The sequence below is a fragment of the Toxorhynchites rutilus genome, chromosome 3, assembly GCF_029784135.1.
Source record: "Toxorhynchites rutilus septentrionalis strain SRP chromosome 3, ASM2978413v1, whole genome shotgun sequence".
NCBI lineage: Eukaryota > Metazoa > Arthropoda > Insecta > Diptera > Culicidae > Toxorhynchites > Toxorhynchites rutilus.
Genome location: NC_073746.1, coordinates 248,956,435 through 248,974,512, shown reverse-complemented (window position 1 = coordinate 248,974,512; position 18,078 = coordinate 248,956,435). Strand labels below are relative to the sequence as shown.

The window sequence follows — 18,078 nt, the reverse complement described above, 5'->3', positions numbered from 1 at the left end:
TTAATTAAGGGATCTTGAAAAGATACTAAATGTCATGTTAAAACTTTCTACAGAATACAATTTTCCCCTTCAATAATCCTGGTTCACCATGACTGCTGACATAAAGGTGATCACAGCAAACGAGAGCTGGCCCCTTTCTTTCAGCTTAACAACACTGCAAATTGTCAATTTACTTCTTGTATGGCACTAACGTTTCCAGAGGAACTTCCGCCGTCTCGACGCAGGTAATACTGGCGTACACGCCCTGAATGTATGCAAGCTCTATAATGCGCGTGACCACAGTGCAAGTCGGGAGACATTTAATAGACGAAAAATCTCCCAGTCAGAACAGGAATCGATCCCGAACCCCCAGCATGATAACGTGTGACGCTAACAACTCGGCCACGGGTGCAAAAATATACCGTCAATATACTGTCGCAAGCTATTTTCATGTAAGTCATTCGCCTAATTTAGCTATACTAAACCTGCGGTCCACCGATCTATTATGGTTGGACCGTCTGGCCCGTATTTTGTGTTACACGAATACTTGAGAAATCATCTAGAAAGCATGAGATGAGAATAATGGAGTTTGACGTAAGGAGTGTATCGAACAGTAGTCTTAAACGCTCAAACATCAAAATAAAATCTTAAACGTTCAGAAAGTGTATACAAAAGTGAGTTGATTAAAGAATATTAAGTTTACATAGCAATGAAATGAAAAAATCGTGCTTATTGTTGATTTCTAAAAAATGATCGAACCTTAGATTTGACTCCACTCATCAAAATCTGCACAGTAGTCTTTGTGCACTTTCTGGACACTGAAGACCAATTCTTCATGAAGTCTGACATATTAGGCTGTCAAAAAAGTCCTGCGGTATTTCCGCGAGGTGTCGTTGTAAGCGCGTGGTTCTAGTTGTATTCATTGTATCGAGTCATACAGGGTGGGCCATTTAAAGTGGAAGCATCTGGCAACCCCATAACTTTTGACAGAGATGTCAGATTAACAAATGTCATACCGCGTTGGAAGCGTCATTTCAGTACAATTTTAACCATGGAACAATACACACCTAAACAACGCGCTGAAATTGTTCAGCTGTACATTCAAAATAACTTCTCAATTGTGGTAACTAAACGTGCGTGGAAAAATAAAAACAAAGTTAAAACATCGCCTGGAGACAATACTATACGTCGATTATATGCCAAATTTATATCGTCTGGTAGTGTTGGTAATGCCAGTCATCTGTCCAGACAACGACCAAGACGTTTCGACGAGAATATTGATGCCGTTCGAGCCAGTGTTGCAGAGACTCCATCGACAATGATAACCGATTTTTTATTGCCATTTGTTCGTGAAAATGAATTGGACAATTACTGGTTCCAACAGGACGGCGCTACATGCCATACAGCGGCTGCCACGACCAAATTATTGCGCGAAATGTTCCCCGGAAGATTAATATCGAAAAACGGCGATTATGACTGGCCACCGAGATCACCTGATTTGACGCCTCCTGACTTTTTTTTATGGGGATATTTAAAATCCAAGGTATACACTGGTAAACCAAGGACCCTGGCTGCGCTGAAAGACAATATCCGACAAGAAATTGCTGCCATATCGGCCGAAACATTGGGCAAAGTGATGGAAAATGCCGAAAAAAGGGCACATTTTGCGGTCAAGGCCAGAGGCGGTCATTTACGAGATATCATAATCAAAAAGTAGTTAGAACAAATCTCCTTGGACCAAAATAAATGAATTTCAAAAAAAAAATTTAAAATTCCACTTCTTTACTTTGCTATTGCAAAAACAAATCTTTCCACTTTAAATGGCCCACCCTGTACTATAGCTTGTTGGAAAGGTTTTTTTTGCGCGCTATAATATAGTCCTTGACAGTGTTTTGTTTGGTTAAGTCGTTCGTGAGTATGGCAGCAATTTCTTGTCGGATATTGTCTTTCAGCGCAGCCAGGGTCCTTGGTTTACCAGTGTATACCTTGGATTTTAAATATCCCCATAAAAAAACAGGAAGTGGGTTATATCTATGGTATAACCGCAAGGGTGACGTAGGACTATCGTTGATTTAGAGATCATTTGTTTGAAGTTGAATCTAAATCCATTCTGAATGAATGAATAAATGAATATTTGGGGGACTTCGTAAACAAGAGCGTTACGTTGGAGGCACAAGGTTTTATGCATCCAATATAGGATACGAAAAACCTTGTTCTGAAGAATAATCTTCAGAAGCTTTCCTGCTAACTGTACTTGATTGACAAATCACAAACCCAAATGTATTATATGGATATTTTATGGATAGAAAACATTAAAATAAACTCTTTCGCTTGAATGTAATTTTCAATTCCAAGGGGAACTGGCAGATTATTTTCAGTAACGATTAGATATTTCCACATTTTCCTCGATACTGGAGGCCCACCAGTGGTTAATGCTAATTCGATAACCATCTGTTAATAGCACTTGCTTGAGACATATTTGATCACAGTGTTACATGGATAGAAAACATTCAAATAAACTCTTTCACATGAATGTATTTTAAAATTCCCAGAGGAACTGGCAGATTATTTTCAGTAATGATTAGATATTTCCACATTTTCCTCGATACTGGAAGCCCACCAGTGGTTTATGCTAACTCGATAACCACCTGTTAATAGCACTTGATTGAAACATATTTGGTCATAGTGTTACATGGATAGAAAACATTCAAATAAACTCTTTCACATGAATGTATTTTTAAATTCCTAGAGAAACTGGCAGATTATTTTCCGGATCTTTCTCGATGCTGAATGGCATCCAAACGGAAAAATTTCGGGCGTGTATGTGTATGTGTAGCGGCTGCTTCGATGGTCACCTTCTCTTCTCCTGAAGGATCGGCTTCTCTGTGCTCCCTCACAGTTTCAAACAAACTGCTCGCGTTTCAGGGCAGATCTCGATCCTTCGCCGTCCAGCATCCTCAGCAACGATGTTGTCTTGTCGATGTCCTCACGAAAAATGAATGCGTCTCACCACCAGAATATCGCTTAAGTATGCTTTTGTGCGTGATTGAATCGAGAGAAGGCGTGGTTTACGATGGCAATTTGGAAGGCAAACTAGAGGGGAATGAACTCTCTGAGCTCGGAACTTTCGGCGACTGAGCAATAATCGATTGCGGGCGCATACAATATTGAATACGGAAATATCCTACTGATGAGGAAGAATAATCTTCAGAAGCTATCCTGTTAATTGCGATTGATTGAAAAATCACAAAACCAAATGTATTTGGTCACAGTGTTACATGGATGGAAAACATTCAAATAAACTCTTTCACATGAATGTATTTTTAAATTCCCAGAGGAACTGGCAGATTATTTTTAGTAATGATTAGATATTTCCACATTTTCCTCGATACTGGAAGCCCACCAGTGGTTAATGCTAATTCGATAACCATCTGTTAATAGCACTTGCTTGAGACATATTTGGTCACAGTGTTACATGGATAGAAAACATGCAAATAAACTTGTTCACATGAATGTATTTTTAAATTCCCAGAGGAACTGGCAGATTATTTTCAGTAACGATTAGATATTTCCACATTTTCCTCCATACTGGAAGCGCACCAGTGGTTAATGCTAACTCGATAACCATCTGTTAATAGCACTTGATTGAAACATATTTGGTCACAGTGTTACATGGATAGAAAACATTCAAATAAATTCTTTCACATGAATGTATTTTTAAATTCCTAGAGAAACTGGCAGATTATTTTCAGTAATGATTAGATATTTCCACATTTTCCTCGATACTGGAAGCTCACCAGTGGTTAATGCTAATTCGATAACCATCTGTTAATAGCACTTGCTTGAAACATATTTGGTCACAGTGTTACATGGATAGAAAACATTCAAATAAACTTTTTCACATGAATGTATTTTTAAATTCCCAGAGAAACTGGCAGATTATTTTCAGTAACGATTAGATAATTCCACATTTTCCTCGATACTGGAAGCGCACCGATGGTTAATGCTAACTCGATAACCATCTGTTAATAGCACTTGATTGAAACATATTTGGTCACAGTGTTACATGGATAGAAAACATTCAAATAAACTCTTTCACATGAATGTATTTTTAAATTCCCAGAGGAACTGGCAGATTATTTTCCAGCAATGATTAGATCTTTCCGGAACTATCTCGATGCTGAATGGAAAGCCAAACGGAAAGAATTCCGCGCGTGTATATGTGTGTAGCGATGTCTTCCCGGGGAACCGTTTGTGGCATCACTCTCCTCCTGATGGATTCCCTTCTGGGCTAGGGTGCACAAACAGGGGACACCGTTCATCCGCGCTTTCATGATAAACGAAGAGCTTCACCACAACAGCGACAACATGCTCCCATCGCTGTTCAATTAGAACTGAGTGGATTTCCGAGCGGCGCTTGCTTATATACCGATTGGTGATTTCAATAGCTTGTTTTGAAAGCAATTTTAAGACTATTGAAACAAGTTTTTGGATCAAAAAGTAACAAGTATAGAACGCGTAGACATTTTATTTTTCGAATGAAATGTTTATCATACCATTTCGTTCAGTTGTTTAAGAGCTATTAACGCTCAAAATCTCGGTCTCCGGCGTAACGCTTTCGTTTTCGAAACTTTGATTTTACACCCCGGTATAGAAATGAAAGACGTAGTCCTACGTCAAAATGTACGAGTATACGAGTATATGAGTTATGACATTGCGCGTGAGTACAGGAGGGTTAAGTGATATTGGTGGATTGAACACATTTTCCTATCATATTTCAGTGGCCGAGTAAGAACAGTGTTAAAATATCACTGCTAATCAGACAAGCGCAAATCGGTCGCTCGAAATGCAAATACAGCTTTCGTTCTACGGACAAAGCTCAGCCGTATTCTATTCATTGAGTATAAACAAGCCGTTCGCGATTTCTAATTACTGAATACTGTAATTGCAAGTTTATTAGTCTTCTAGCTACCGACCGGACGACAGCGAGATTTTCTCGAGGCCGAGTGTTGAATTTTTTCCCTGTTGGATGTGAACCACTGCGTCCATTATTGTGAACTATTGTGGTATGCCCTATTTTTTGCTACTACACTCCAAGTTTACCTACTGCTTATTGATGAAGAAGTAGTCTAAAAGCTATAACGAGACATGTGCCAATCGGGAATAATATGTTTGATGAAATTTATATTCCTGATCGACGACACAACTAAATTGGTCTTTTTCAAGACTAGAGGCAAATGTACTGGCGCATTTTAAAGCTTCTATAATTACAAACATCATCATCATCATCATCATTCAAGTCGTCTTGCTATAGCTATCAAACAGCAGTCTTTCTTGATGCGGTTTTGCGGTTTTGCTCTATTCTAGGAAAGAATAAAAGATAGATATCGCACAGTGTGGTGCAATTTTTGTTCGGTGCAGGCACCGCGTCGATTTGCATGCCATCTGATGAAGAATGCTTTTGTATTTTTGCATCACATCATAGTTGAATCTATATTGAGGTGTAACTTTCAAATTTCTAAAACGAGAGCGCAACGTTTAGGGTGCAAAGTTTTGAGCGTTAATACATCTTCGTCGGTTGAACAAAGCGAGAATATTCATTCGAAAGATAAAAGGTGCAGAAATAATGCAGGTTACTTATTGACCCAAAAACTTGTTGCAATTGCTACATATTGTGCTCGCCCTGACCAATCGCGAGTACGAGAAAAATGTCGCGATGCATACTGAGTGCATTACGTGTATTGTTCTGAGTGCGTGTATTGTTATCGCAAGAACAAGCACGAATCATGAATAGGCTGACTAAAACGTACCGTTTTGAACGGGACGTTACCGTTTTTTCGACCATGATTGATTGTCGTCACGTCTTTTTAGCAATTTGTACCGTATTTTCAGAATGAAGAAAAAAAATTTACTTTACTTTTCATTAATTTCAAATAATTATTTTAAAATGAACATCTTCAGTATGTATTCAAGAGCTTGGTATATCGATATTTGCAGATTCGCTGTGAAAGTTAATGACTATTTTCACATCTATAAGGTTCGTGCAGAAACATTGAAGATATTTTATGATTTTGTTGGTTAACATTATGCTAAATTGCTTGAGCATGTCAACAGACGATTCTTTCCTATGGACCAACTACCGATAGATTTTTTGTTTTTTTTTTTCACGGATTCCGCTCCTATTTTCCATCACAACAAAAATGCCCTGTTGTACTATGCGATTTATTTCACAACCCTTGCCTCAAATTATGGTCACTTTTTTCCAGAGACCAGTTAGTAACCTTTCAAACATTTATTGTCCATATTGAAAGAGGTGATGTATTTGTTACTGAAGTTGCAATTCTGATGATTTTATTAGAATTCTTCAACATAAAAGGGAAAACGTATTTTTGGTTAGTGAAGTGGAAAGTGTTGTTAACATATTGCGGACCGCACGTTTTGAGGCGAAATTGTACGCTTCATTTGTTCGAATTCCACGAATGAGATCGTTTACTTCGGTGTGGATGAGACGAAGGTGAGCCATCGGTAGGCCTTGTTAGATTCCTGGCAAACCATCCGTAACAGACGGAACGCGAAACACGAGAAAACTCGTGAGCGGTTCGTAATATGGTCAAAGTCTTGTTGATTCAGATGAAATACGTCAGGCTTAATTTCTTAAATCGGTGGACAAATTTTAAGAATTTGTTGGGGTACATTGAAAAATGAAAGGCTTTAGGAGATGTCTAGGAGAAGCACATCAGCAAATAAATGGACTGTTGGATTGGAATCAAAAAGCATTAGTATAATTCTTCCTGTTCACATATATAAAAATATTTTGTTTGATGTGTAAACAATGAATAAATGAATTATAATCAATGAGATGAAAAGAAGAAACAAAGAATTCGTGCAAGTTACAAATCGATGGGTTGGGTATATTTAGGAACAAATTTCTAGAATGTAAGGAATTTGTGAAACTTACTGACTATATTTTGTGTCTGCCTAAAGGGTGTGTCACATCAAATTGCATCACGGAAAAAACGCTGTAGAAATTTAATTTTTAGGAATTATATCTTCAGCTGTCGCTTATAATCAGATAAGAGTGTATAGATCACGTATAGAATGTATAGAATGCTTCACTGTCAATTTTTCGTAAATTTGGAAAAATGTCGTCGAACGAAAAAGAGCGTCGTGAATTAATCCTGTGCACTCATTTCGAGAATCCGGAGTTGTCACATCGGGACATCGGTAAGATGCTGGGAATCGTCCAATCCACGGTCAGCAGAGTACTAAAACGATACTTCGAGAACCTAATCATCGACCGGTAGGTGAAGAACGGCAAAAATGGATGCTCCGTCAGTGAAAAAGATCACAAGCGCGTAGTTAAGCAGTTTGGACGTGATCCGAGAAGTTCGGTCCGGGATGTCGCCAATAAGCTGAATTTGTCAAGTTTATTCGTCCAGCGGACCAAGCAGTGGGAGGGCCTTCGTACATACAAGGTTCAGAAGGCTCCTAACCGCGACGAAAGGCAAAACATGGTGGGGAAGACGCGAGCCCGGAAGCTGTACACCGAAATGCTGACGAAGCCGCATTGCCTGGTAATGGACGACGAAACCTACGTCAAAGCGGACTTTCGTCAGCTGCCGGGCCTGTTGTTCTTCTCCGCAGAGGACAAATTCAGCGTTCCGGAGGAGATTCGCAAGCAGAAACTATCCAAGTTTGCCAAAAAGTACATGGTGTGGCAAGCGATCTGCTCTTGCGGAAAGCGGAGCGCCCCCTTCGTGATGACCGGCACGGTAAACGGGCAGGTTTACCTTAAGGAGTGCCTACAGAAGCGCTTACTACCACTATTGAAGCAGCACGAGGGCCCGACCATCTTCTGGCCGGATCTCGCTTCGTGCCACTATTCAAAGGACGTGTTGGAGTGGTACAAAGCCAACGGGGTCACCTTCGTGCCAAAGGAAATGAACCCGCCCAACGCGCCGGAGCTTCGCCCAATAGAGAAATATTGGGCGATTATGAAGCAGGCCCTCCGGAAGAACCCAAAAGTTGTCAAATCGGAGGCGGACTTCAAGAGAAAATGGATTTCTGTTCAAAAAAAACTACAACCTGACGTTGTACAGAACCTTATGGACGGGGTAAAGAGGAAGGTTGTAACGTTTTTCCGCTGTCAATATTAAAAAAAAGAATAATTGCCGAATATTTTTTTAAAAAAAAAAACAACAACAACGACATCTATTAGGGGTCCAGTTTTCCTCAGGTATCCATTATCGATAATGACTATCGATAAGGGAACGACGTACAGTTTCACGGCGAAATCGTTTGCAAGAAACTTTCGGGCGGAAATAAGTCGCCATTTGGCATGCTACGGCCTCGGCCTACTATTTTCAGGAACTCTCGGCCATTTCGTTTGCGGAGCGGTCGGAGAGTGGAACGATTTTTTCCTAAAGTGAAAGTACAAAAGGTACTTAGTGGAGATGTTGTTTCGATAGATAATAGAAACGGTAGTTTTCAAAGTACGTTTAGTTTATATAGATTTATTTATTTTTTGTTTCATTAGTGAACTGAAATTACAAAGAAAATATTATTGTGTTCCGCTTGAATTTTATTATACAAGGATAGCAGGTAATTCCGCTTCTCTCATTCCCATTCCCAAAATTATGAGTTTCCCTTACCGTTGAACAGAAAGCCTGTTCAACAGGCGGCATACGTGGGACGGAGATATTCCCCGATTCAATGAGCTCTTTCGGAGCACGATAGGTTTTTATTCCAACCGCAACGAAACGGATGTGTGACATTAAGGATCATCCTACCGGCATTCGACGAAGTCGCAGTGTCCCCCAGCGACCGCCATTACACGCTGGGCTTTTTGATTTGTGACCCGACCGCAATATACTGTGAGGTAGTTGCTGGAAGAAACATACCGGTGGCATACCGACGATAAATCGGGCTTCATCTGTATCCAGCCTGTATCAGCGCACACAGCATAGCACGCAGCCAGTCAGCAACGTCCGGTAAAACCCTGCGCGCAGGTAGGTGCTAACTTTACGCATGGCCATGTCGTGAAACGTAACACGTTACACGTTACGTTAATTTATGTTGAATTTCTTAACTTGGAGAAATTTGGGAAGAGAGAAGGATAAAAGGGAGAATTAGGGTAGGAAGAGAAGAAGGAGAGAGTAGGTAACAAGTAGAAAATAAAATTGTAAATAGGGTTCTAAACACTGTTTTCTTTCCTTCATTGAGATAACATTTCCTAATAGATTTTATTCATTTCTCGAAGATTGGTGATTGATTCGCTCTCCCAACGCTTTCATTCGGTTTGGTGAGATTTTTGAAAGTGTTTCTTTGTGCGTTCGTGAAATCCGCGCATTGGTCGGACATGATTTCTTGCAAGAGAGTTCACCTGTAACTACGTGACCTCTTACTGGAATCGTACGTGATCGTTCGAGGCTAACTTGACCCTGAGCTATTCTTGTAGTTAGTCGGGCATTAATTCAACACGACAGGTGGTCTCCCTACTGGGAGTGGCGCTAAAGCCACCGTGTTTCACTACACTCGCGTGTCGGGACTTCGAACGGTTACATTGGCGCCCAACGGAAATTCGTTTCCTTAACTCACAGATTTCTACGTTATTCACCATTACAAATTATAATCACATATATTAGAATATTACAATCATTTTAGTTCTTAGAATATTATATGATTTTACCTTTTCCAATATTGCGTTATTTTGTACATAAACATAGTTATAAGCTTTCTCATTTTTCTTTTTTTAAATCTATTATTCTATTATTTTTAGCTTTAAGAATATATTTTTTCCTACGTTCTGAATTATTTTCCAAAGAGTAAATTTTAATTGGATTTCTAATCGTTTGAACTGAATTTTTGAAGTGTCCAAGATGAGTGGTCCTTATATTTTACCAGTAGCGGATCATCTCACTGAAGATGAAATTAATTTTGAGCTTCGTCTTAGACGACAAACTATCGATCCTCGTGAACATCTAGAAGATAAAAAGAGACTTTTAAGAAGATTATTTATTGAAGAGAAAAAAGAGCAAATAGAACATCGTGGTACTTACAATATTAGAGATGAATCTAAAACAATCGAATCCAATGTCTGTTCAATAACAGAAACGTTGAAGAGGAAATTTGACCGTGCGCTTATCTCGAGATTGCGCCATTATCTAATCCGGGCAGCATGTGCCTCTACGAGTGATGAGAGCCAAGAGACGCTCAAAAACAAGCTATGCAGTGTCATTGAAGAAAGTCTGAAAGAGTTTAATCAAAAGATACATATTAATTCAGGTAGCATAAATGATGAAGAAGAAATAGAGAAAGAAGAAAATGCTTCAGCACAGGCATCATTAGAGGAAATAGCAGAAGGGAGCATTAGTAGTGGCATTCAACAAATGAGATTATTAGAAGAAATTTCGAGACCAGAAATAAAGACGAAATTATTACAAGCAAATGTTAGAAATGTTGGGCATAAAGGAGCTATTCCAAAAGATTTATATGTACGAGATCAAGAGAAACATGTTAGAACTGTTCATGAAATCGCGCCTCGTGAGATACTAAGTCGTAATAGAGAATATAACAGGAACGAAGAAAAACGTTATGATGATAGAAATGAAGAAAAACGAGTAAAACATGATAGTAGGGAAAATGAACGACATACCACGCGCTACGATCGGACAGAGAATAAACATTCTCACCGAAGAATAAAGCAAACTAAACATCGAAGATCAGACATATCTAGTAGTTCGGATAGTGCAGAGACAGAAGGTCGATATTCCTATCCCAGCTCATCAGATAGTGAGCATGAAACCCGCAATAGTAGACGATATAAAAAGGAAAGAAATCGAAGAGATAATCTTAGATCTAGGCGATATTCAAGAACACCAGACAGAAGTTCGAGTAGAAACAGGAAACAGTACCGAAAATCAAGAGTAGAAAATTGGGATCTCACTTTCTCAGGTGATAGTAGATCGATACAAGTTGAAGATTTTTTGAACCGTGTAAAAAAATTGGCACGTCATGAAGGAGTTTCAGATAAAGAACTGTTACAAAACATTCATAACCGTCTGAAAGGTGAAGCTTTCGACTGGTGGTTCACCCGTGAGGACAGGTTCACTCATTGGCACAGATTCGAAGAAGAAATTCGTTTTAGGTATGGAAACCCAAATAGAGACCGTGGTATTCGAGCTCAGATTAGGGAACTGAAACAAAAGAAAGGCGAAACCTTTGTAGCATATGTTACTGAAATGGAAAAATTGAATCAGTGTCTTCAACGTCCTTTTTCGTCCAGAACAATTTTCGAGCTAATCTGGGAGAACATGCGCCCACATTACCGCTCTCGACTGTCCGTTATGGATATTCACGATCTAGAACATTTGATAAGAATAAATCATAAAATAGATGCGAATGACCCGAACTTCTTTAGACCTTTGAATACTGTCAGAAATGAAATTCACAACATCGAAGCTTATAGTTCTGAGAACGAATATTCAGAGGAAGAAAATATACAGCTTAACACGTTACAGAGAAAACAGAAAGTCTGGAAACCGCAACAAATGGCAGTAGAATCCGGCCAGTCACAGCAATCCAGTTCCAAGAACATTTGCTGGAATTGTCAGAAAAATGGACACTCGTGGAGATCTTGTAAGGAGCCAAAACTGGTCTTTTGCTACGCGTGTGGTAATTTAGGACGAACTACTAAAACTTGCGAGAAAAATCACCCAAGTTTTAGCACGTACAATGTTTCTGAAACGCGCCCATCAACAAACTGAATGCGGGGTGTTTGCCTGGGAATTCAGTCATCTCGCATATAGAACCAATTCCCAAATTTCGCAATACAATGATTGAGGAAATAACATCAATTTTAGAACTACGTGTTAACCCTAACGTCTGTCCTCATATAAAGATTAACGTGCTCGGGACGGAAATCGTAGCCTTACTCGATTCTGGAGCAGGAGTCAGTGTTACGAACTGCATGAATTTAATAGAAACACATGGTTTCAAAATTTTGAAGTCCAACATAAAAATATGCACTGCTGATGACACAGAGCATACATGCCTTGGTTACGTCAATATTCCTTACACCCTTGGAACCGAAACCAAAGTTATTTCAACTCTAGTGGTTCCTCAAATACGAAAGCCTTTAATATTAGGAATGGATTTTTGGAGAGCTTTTCAAATTCGTCCCATGATAGCTTCTCAAAATAAAATCGAAGATTTGGAACTCACGTGGACATCAAACATGGCTGAAAACCCATCAATTAACTATCTACGAATCGAACAAAATATAGCTTCGGAAAAAGCAGAGCTAATTTCATTATCAATCCATTTTATGGAAACAAACAATGAGGGAGAAATTGTAATGAAGTCTCATCCTGAAGAAGATGATTCACTCGATATACCCACTTTAGATTTACCGGACGATACAGACCATGTAATCGATACAGTAGAAACTGAGCATATACTATTAAATAAAGATAAGAATAGGCTTAAAGAAGTTTTGAAATGTTTCGATTGTACAACAGAGCATCGCCTAGGACGCACATCGTTAATCACACATGTAATAGAGCTTAACGAAGGTGCTAAAATAAGGGAGTTACCTATGTACAAATACTCACCCAAAATGTGGGAGAAAATAGAACCAGAACTGGAACGCTGGAAAACTCTGGACGTTATTGAAGAGTGCACTGCAGAAATGGCAAGTCCTCTAGTGCCCGTCAAGAAAGCCAATGGGAAGATCCGCGTTTGCCTCGATTCACGTAAAATAAACTCGATCACGAAGAAAGACGCTTACCCTATGCGTAATATGACCGAAATATTCCACCGTCTGCAAAAATCGAAGTACTTCAGTATCGTTGACCTTGAAGACGCGTATTTTCAAATACCTCTCGAAGAAATATCCAGGAACTATACAGCATTCCGAACACCCAAAGGGTTGTACAGATTCAAGGTTGTTCCATTTGGACTCAAGAATGCACCTTTCACTATGAGCAGGTTAATGAACCTAGCCATAGGGTTTGATTTAGAGCCAAACGTTTTTATTTATTTGGACGATGTTATAATTGCTACCGAAACGCTTGAAGATCACTTCCGTTTACTACAGATTGTAGCTTCCAGACTTAAACATGCTGGACTGACTATTTCCGTTGAGAAAAGTCGCTTCCTGCGCAAACAAGTTAGGTACCTTGGATATTTACTGAACGAGAATGGCTTGTCCATTGAGAGTACAAAATTGGAACCAATTCTAAATTATCCTCGACCTAAAAGTATACGAGAAGTGAGAAGATTATTAGGTTTGATTGGATTTTATCAAAAATTTATAAATAAATACAGCCATATTACTTCACCTATCACCGATTTGTTAAAAAAATCTAAGAAATTCGCGTGGTCTGAAGATGCAGAGAAAGCACTTTGTGATTTGAAGTCAATATTAACATCGGCACCGGTTTTAGCAAACCCGGATTATAGCCGCCCGTTTCTCATCGAAACAGATGCATCTCAATTAGCTGTTGGTGCTGCTCTTCTTCAAGAGCATGACGATGGTAAACGCATAGTCGGATACTATAGCAAAAAATTGTCAAGTACTCAGCGTAAATATTCAGCTACAGAAAAAGAGTGTTTAGCAGTTCTGTTAGCAATTGAAAATTTTCGACACTACGTTGAAGGAACCACGTTCACTGTGATAACCGATGCCAAAAGTATCACTTGGCTATGTTCAATTTCAGCGGCAAACGCCAACTCCAGATTGTTGCGTTGGGCCTTGAAATTACAATCTTATGATTTCGTGATTCGGTACCGAAAAGGCAAAGACAACGTACTGGCAGATTGCCTATCAAGAATAGAGTCTATTGAACAAGTTGACCAAGAATATGAACATCTTACGCAACAAATAAAACAGAACCCTGAGAAATTTAAAAGTTTCATGGTTTCTGGTAATAAAATATACAAGCATGTCGATGAAAACGGAAAATTTAAAGACAAGCGTTTTGAATGGAAGTACTACCCAACGACATTGGAACGTACTGAAATCATTCGTTCTATACATGAACCTTCTCATCTTGGGTATGAGAAAACGCTAAACAGGCTTAAGGAGAAATATTTCTGGCCGAAAATGGCAACAGAAACGAGGAAATATTGCAAAGATTGTCTACCTTGCAAAACATCGAAAGCGATTAACATAAACCCGACACCTCCGATGGGCTCACAGAAGAAATTTTGTGAGTACCCATGGCAATTCTTGACACTCGATTACCTGGGACCTTTCCCATCTTCTGGCAAGGAAAGATACACTTGTTTACTCGTGTTAACCGACGTCTTCACGAAATTCGTCCTGGTAGAACCATTCCGCCAAGCAACGGCTTCTTCACTGGTAAAATATCTCGAGCAATCCGTATTCCTCCTATTCGGTGTCCCAGAGGTTGTGTTGTCAGACAACGGAACGCAATTCTGTTCAAAAGAATTCAGCAATCTACTGAAACATTATGGAGTGAAGCATTGGCTCACACCCTCTTACCACCCACAGGTGAATAATAGCGAGCGTGTAAATAGGGTCATAACGACTGCAATTCGAGCATCCATTAAGGATAATCATAAGCGATGGTCCGATAATTTACAACAAATCTCTAATTCGCTTTGTAATTCAGTGCACGAATCAACAAAATACTCACCTTTTTACCTAATGTTCGGTCGTAATCAGATTATAAATGGAACCGAATATGAGAAAATAAGAGAGACCAATCCCCAAACAAGTGATAGCGAAGAACAGGATAAACTTATGTCGGATGTCAGGAAGAACTTAGCCGAAGCATACCAAAAACAATCCAAATATTATAATCTACGATCAAATAAAAACGCACCAACATATCAGGTGGGGGAGAAAGTATTAAAAAAATCCACAATACTATCAAGCAAAGCCAAAGATTACTGTGCGAAACTCGGACCAAAATACACGGTAGCATTTGTGAGAAAGTGTTTAGGAGATAGCTATGAATTGGTAGACGAGAACAATAAAAACCTTGGTATATTTCATGCCAATTATTTAAAAAAGTTTTAGATAAAGTTGATCAAGCTATGACATTATCCAAAGATGGAAATGTACGAGAAAGAAAGAAAATATGTCAGGTAGATTGAGCGAATTAGATTTGTAAACCTATGTTAGCCTTGTTTGTTTACATAGCCTAACCTTATCGATGTCATCACCGAAGCGGAACATCGTTACAATATCAATCATGCAAATCTAATCTCATCACTTTTTTAGCATCGCTCACCAACCTGAACATAAAAACATAACAAAAGTGTCGATATAGTCGATGTCAATGTTTTTTTGTTCCTAGTGTCGATGTAGTCGATATTACACCATCCTCTTTGTTCTAAACCTGAAAAAAAATATGGAGAAAAAACCTGAAAAGAGAACCTGAAAAGATCTGGAAAATAACGCAGATATTAGTAAACAGAAAAAAACAACAAAATGATACAGATAATCAAATAGAATTCTTACCTTTTTTTTACAATATTTCTCAAATTTTAAAATTTCCTAATCGGCATGTGCATCACTCCAGAGCTCCAAATACTTTTCACGTAACGCAATGACAGTTGTACCGATGACAGTTCGTATTTCGATCACAGGGTATAGCGTTATGCTGTCAGTTCAATTCGATGTTTTTATTCCGCGTAGAGCGGTGCGGTATTATATATTAAGTAGTACACTATTATATGAAAGCATATACTCTGATGTAGGTCAAATTGGTATTTGATGAGCAGAATTATTTTTTTTTGTATTAAAATATATCAGATTTATGGACAAGATAAAGTCTTTTGCAATTCCTATTTCGGTAACAGAGTTTCCAGTGGGTCGAAACATCAGCGATGAAATATTTCGATGAGGAGAAATTCAGTTCAAACGAAGCATAGCAGAATTTTTTAGTTTGGTCAAGTTTACGTAATTGAGTATATCAATTGAATTGTTGTAGCATACATCTTGTGATTGATCTGACATATGTGGTTGTAGAAAAAAATATCTATGATCTGGATTATGAAAATTTGATCAATTAATTGATCAAATTTTCATAAAACTGTGAGGGGTGATGTAACGTTTTTCCGCTGTCAATATTAAAAAAAAGAATAATTGCCGAATATTTTTTTAAAAAAAAAAACAACAACAACGACATCTATTAGGGGTCCAGTTTTCCTCAGGTATCCATTATCGATAATGACTATCGATAAGGGAACGACGTACAGTTTCACGGCGAAATCGTTTGCAAGAAACTTTCGGGCGGAAATAAGTCGCCATTTGGCATGCTACGGCCTCGGCCTACTATTTTCAGGAACTCTCGGCCATTTCGTTTGCGGAGCGGTCGGAGAGTGGAACGATTTTTTCCTAAAGTGAAAGTACAAAAGGTACTTAGTGGAGATGTTGTTTCGATAGATAATAGAAACGGTAGTTTTCAAAGTACGTTTAGTTTATATAGATTTATTTATTTTTTGTTTCATTAGTGAACTGAAATTACAAAGAAAATATTATTGTGTTCCGCTTGAATTTTATTATACAAGGATAGCAGGTAATTCCGCTTCTCTCATTCCCATTCCCAAAATTATGAGTTTCCCTTACCGTTGAACAGAAAGCCTGTTCAACAGGCGGCATACGTGGGACGGAGATATTCCCCGATTCAATGAGCTCTTTCGGAGCACGATAGGTTTTTATTCCAACCGCAACGAAACGGATGTGTGACATTAAGGATCATCCTACCGGCATTCGACGAAGTCGCAGTGTCCCCCAGCGACCGCCATTACACGCTGGGCTTTTTGATTTGTGACCCGACCGCAATATACTGTGAGGTAGTTGCTGGAAGAAACATACCGGTGGCATACCGACGATAAATCGGGCTTCATCTGTATCCAGCCTGTATCAGCGCACACAGCATAGCACGCAGCCAGTCAGCAACGTCCGGTAAAACCCTGCGCGCAGGTAGGTGCTAACTTTACGCATGGCCATGTCGTGAAACGTAACACGTTACACGTTACGTTAATTTATGTTGAATTTCTTAACTTGGAGAAATTTGGGAAGAGAGAAGGATAAAAGGGAGAATTAGGGTAGGAAGAGAAGAAGGAGAGAGTAGGTAACAAGTAGAAAATAAAATTGTAAATAGGGTTCTAAACACTGTTTTCTTTCCTTCATTGAGATAACATTTCCTAATAGATTTTATTCATTTCTCGAAGATTGGTGATTGATTCGCTCTCCCAACGCTTTCATTCGGTTTGGTGAGATTTTTGAAAGTGTTTCTTTGTGCGTTCGTGAAATCCGCGCATTGGTCGGACATGATTTCTTGCAAGAGAGTTCACCTGTAACTACGTGACCTCTTACTGGAATCGTACGTGATCGTTCGAGGCTAACTTGACCCTGAGCTATTCTTGTAGTTAGTCGGGCATTAATTCAACACGACAGGTGGTCTCCCTACTGGGAGTGGCGCTAAAGCCACCGTGTTTCACTACACTCGCGTGTCGGGACTTCGAACGGTTACAAGGTGCGAGCATACGGGCTTGGGCTCGAAGTATGAATAAAAAGAAAATGCCAAAAGTTGTTTAATAGTTTTTATTTTACTGTCTAAAATTTTCAAAAGGATCGGTCTACTGGGCGAATTTCTACAGCGTTTTTTCCGTGATGCAATTTGATGTGACACACCCTTTAGTAGTATCGCATCAGCTGCAAGGATTTTTTACGATAAACGATTTTGTTTACACAATAAATCTTTTTACCAAATATTATGTCTTTTTGTAGATTGTTTTTGGCTTGCCTTCTCCGTTTTCAATCTTGAATCAACCATCTTCAGCTGCGTATACAAAACAACGCAAGCCCATCGATCCTTTTCAGGGACTCTAGAAATTTTGACTCAAAAGTTATTCTAGAAATTTCGATGCATTCTAAAAATTTATTTTATATTTATGTTCTGGCTGGATAAACCTTTTGTAAGTTTAGGAGTATGTACGGATTTCTTGAAGATATTCCTTTGATTTATAGTGGCTCTAAACTTTCTCAGCTCAAACGCGTTTAGCCTTGAGAAAGACCATTTTGGAAAACTAAAGAAACTTGAGAAATACTATTCCGAAAGT

At 38.9% G+C, this 18,078-nt stretch overlaps 1 long non-coding RNA gene across 1 annotated transcript; it reads right to left on the bottom strand.

Annotated features, from left to right (window-relative positions):
- Nucleotides 1-9,710: 9,710 nt before the first annotated feature.
- Nucleotides 9,711-15,337, bottom strand: LOC129778616 (uncharacterized). Its single transcript, XR_008743467.1, has 4 exons — nucleotides 15,244-15,337; nucleotides 12,858-13,232; nucleotides 12,591-12,799; nucleotides 9,711-10,226 (listed from the first exon to the last, which is right to left on the bottom strand). It is a non-coding gene; the product is annotated as an uncharacterized LOC129778616 (long non-coding RNA).
- Nucleotides 15,338-18,078: the final 2,741 nt, after the last annotated feature.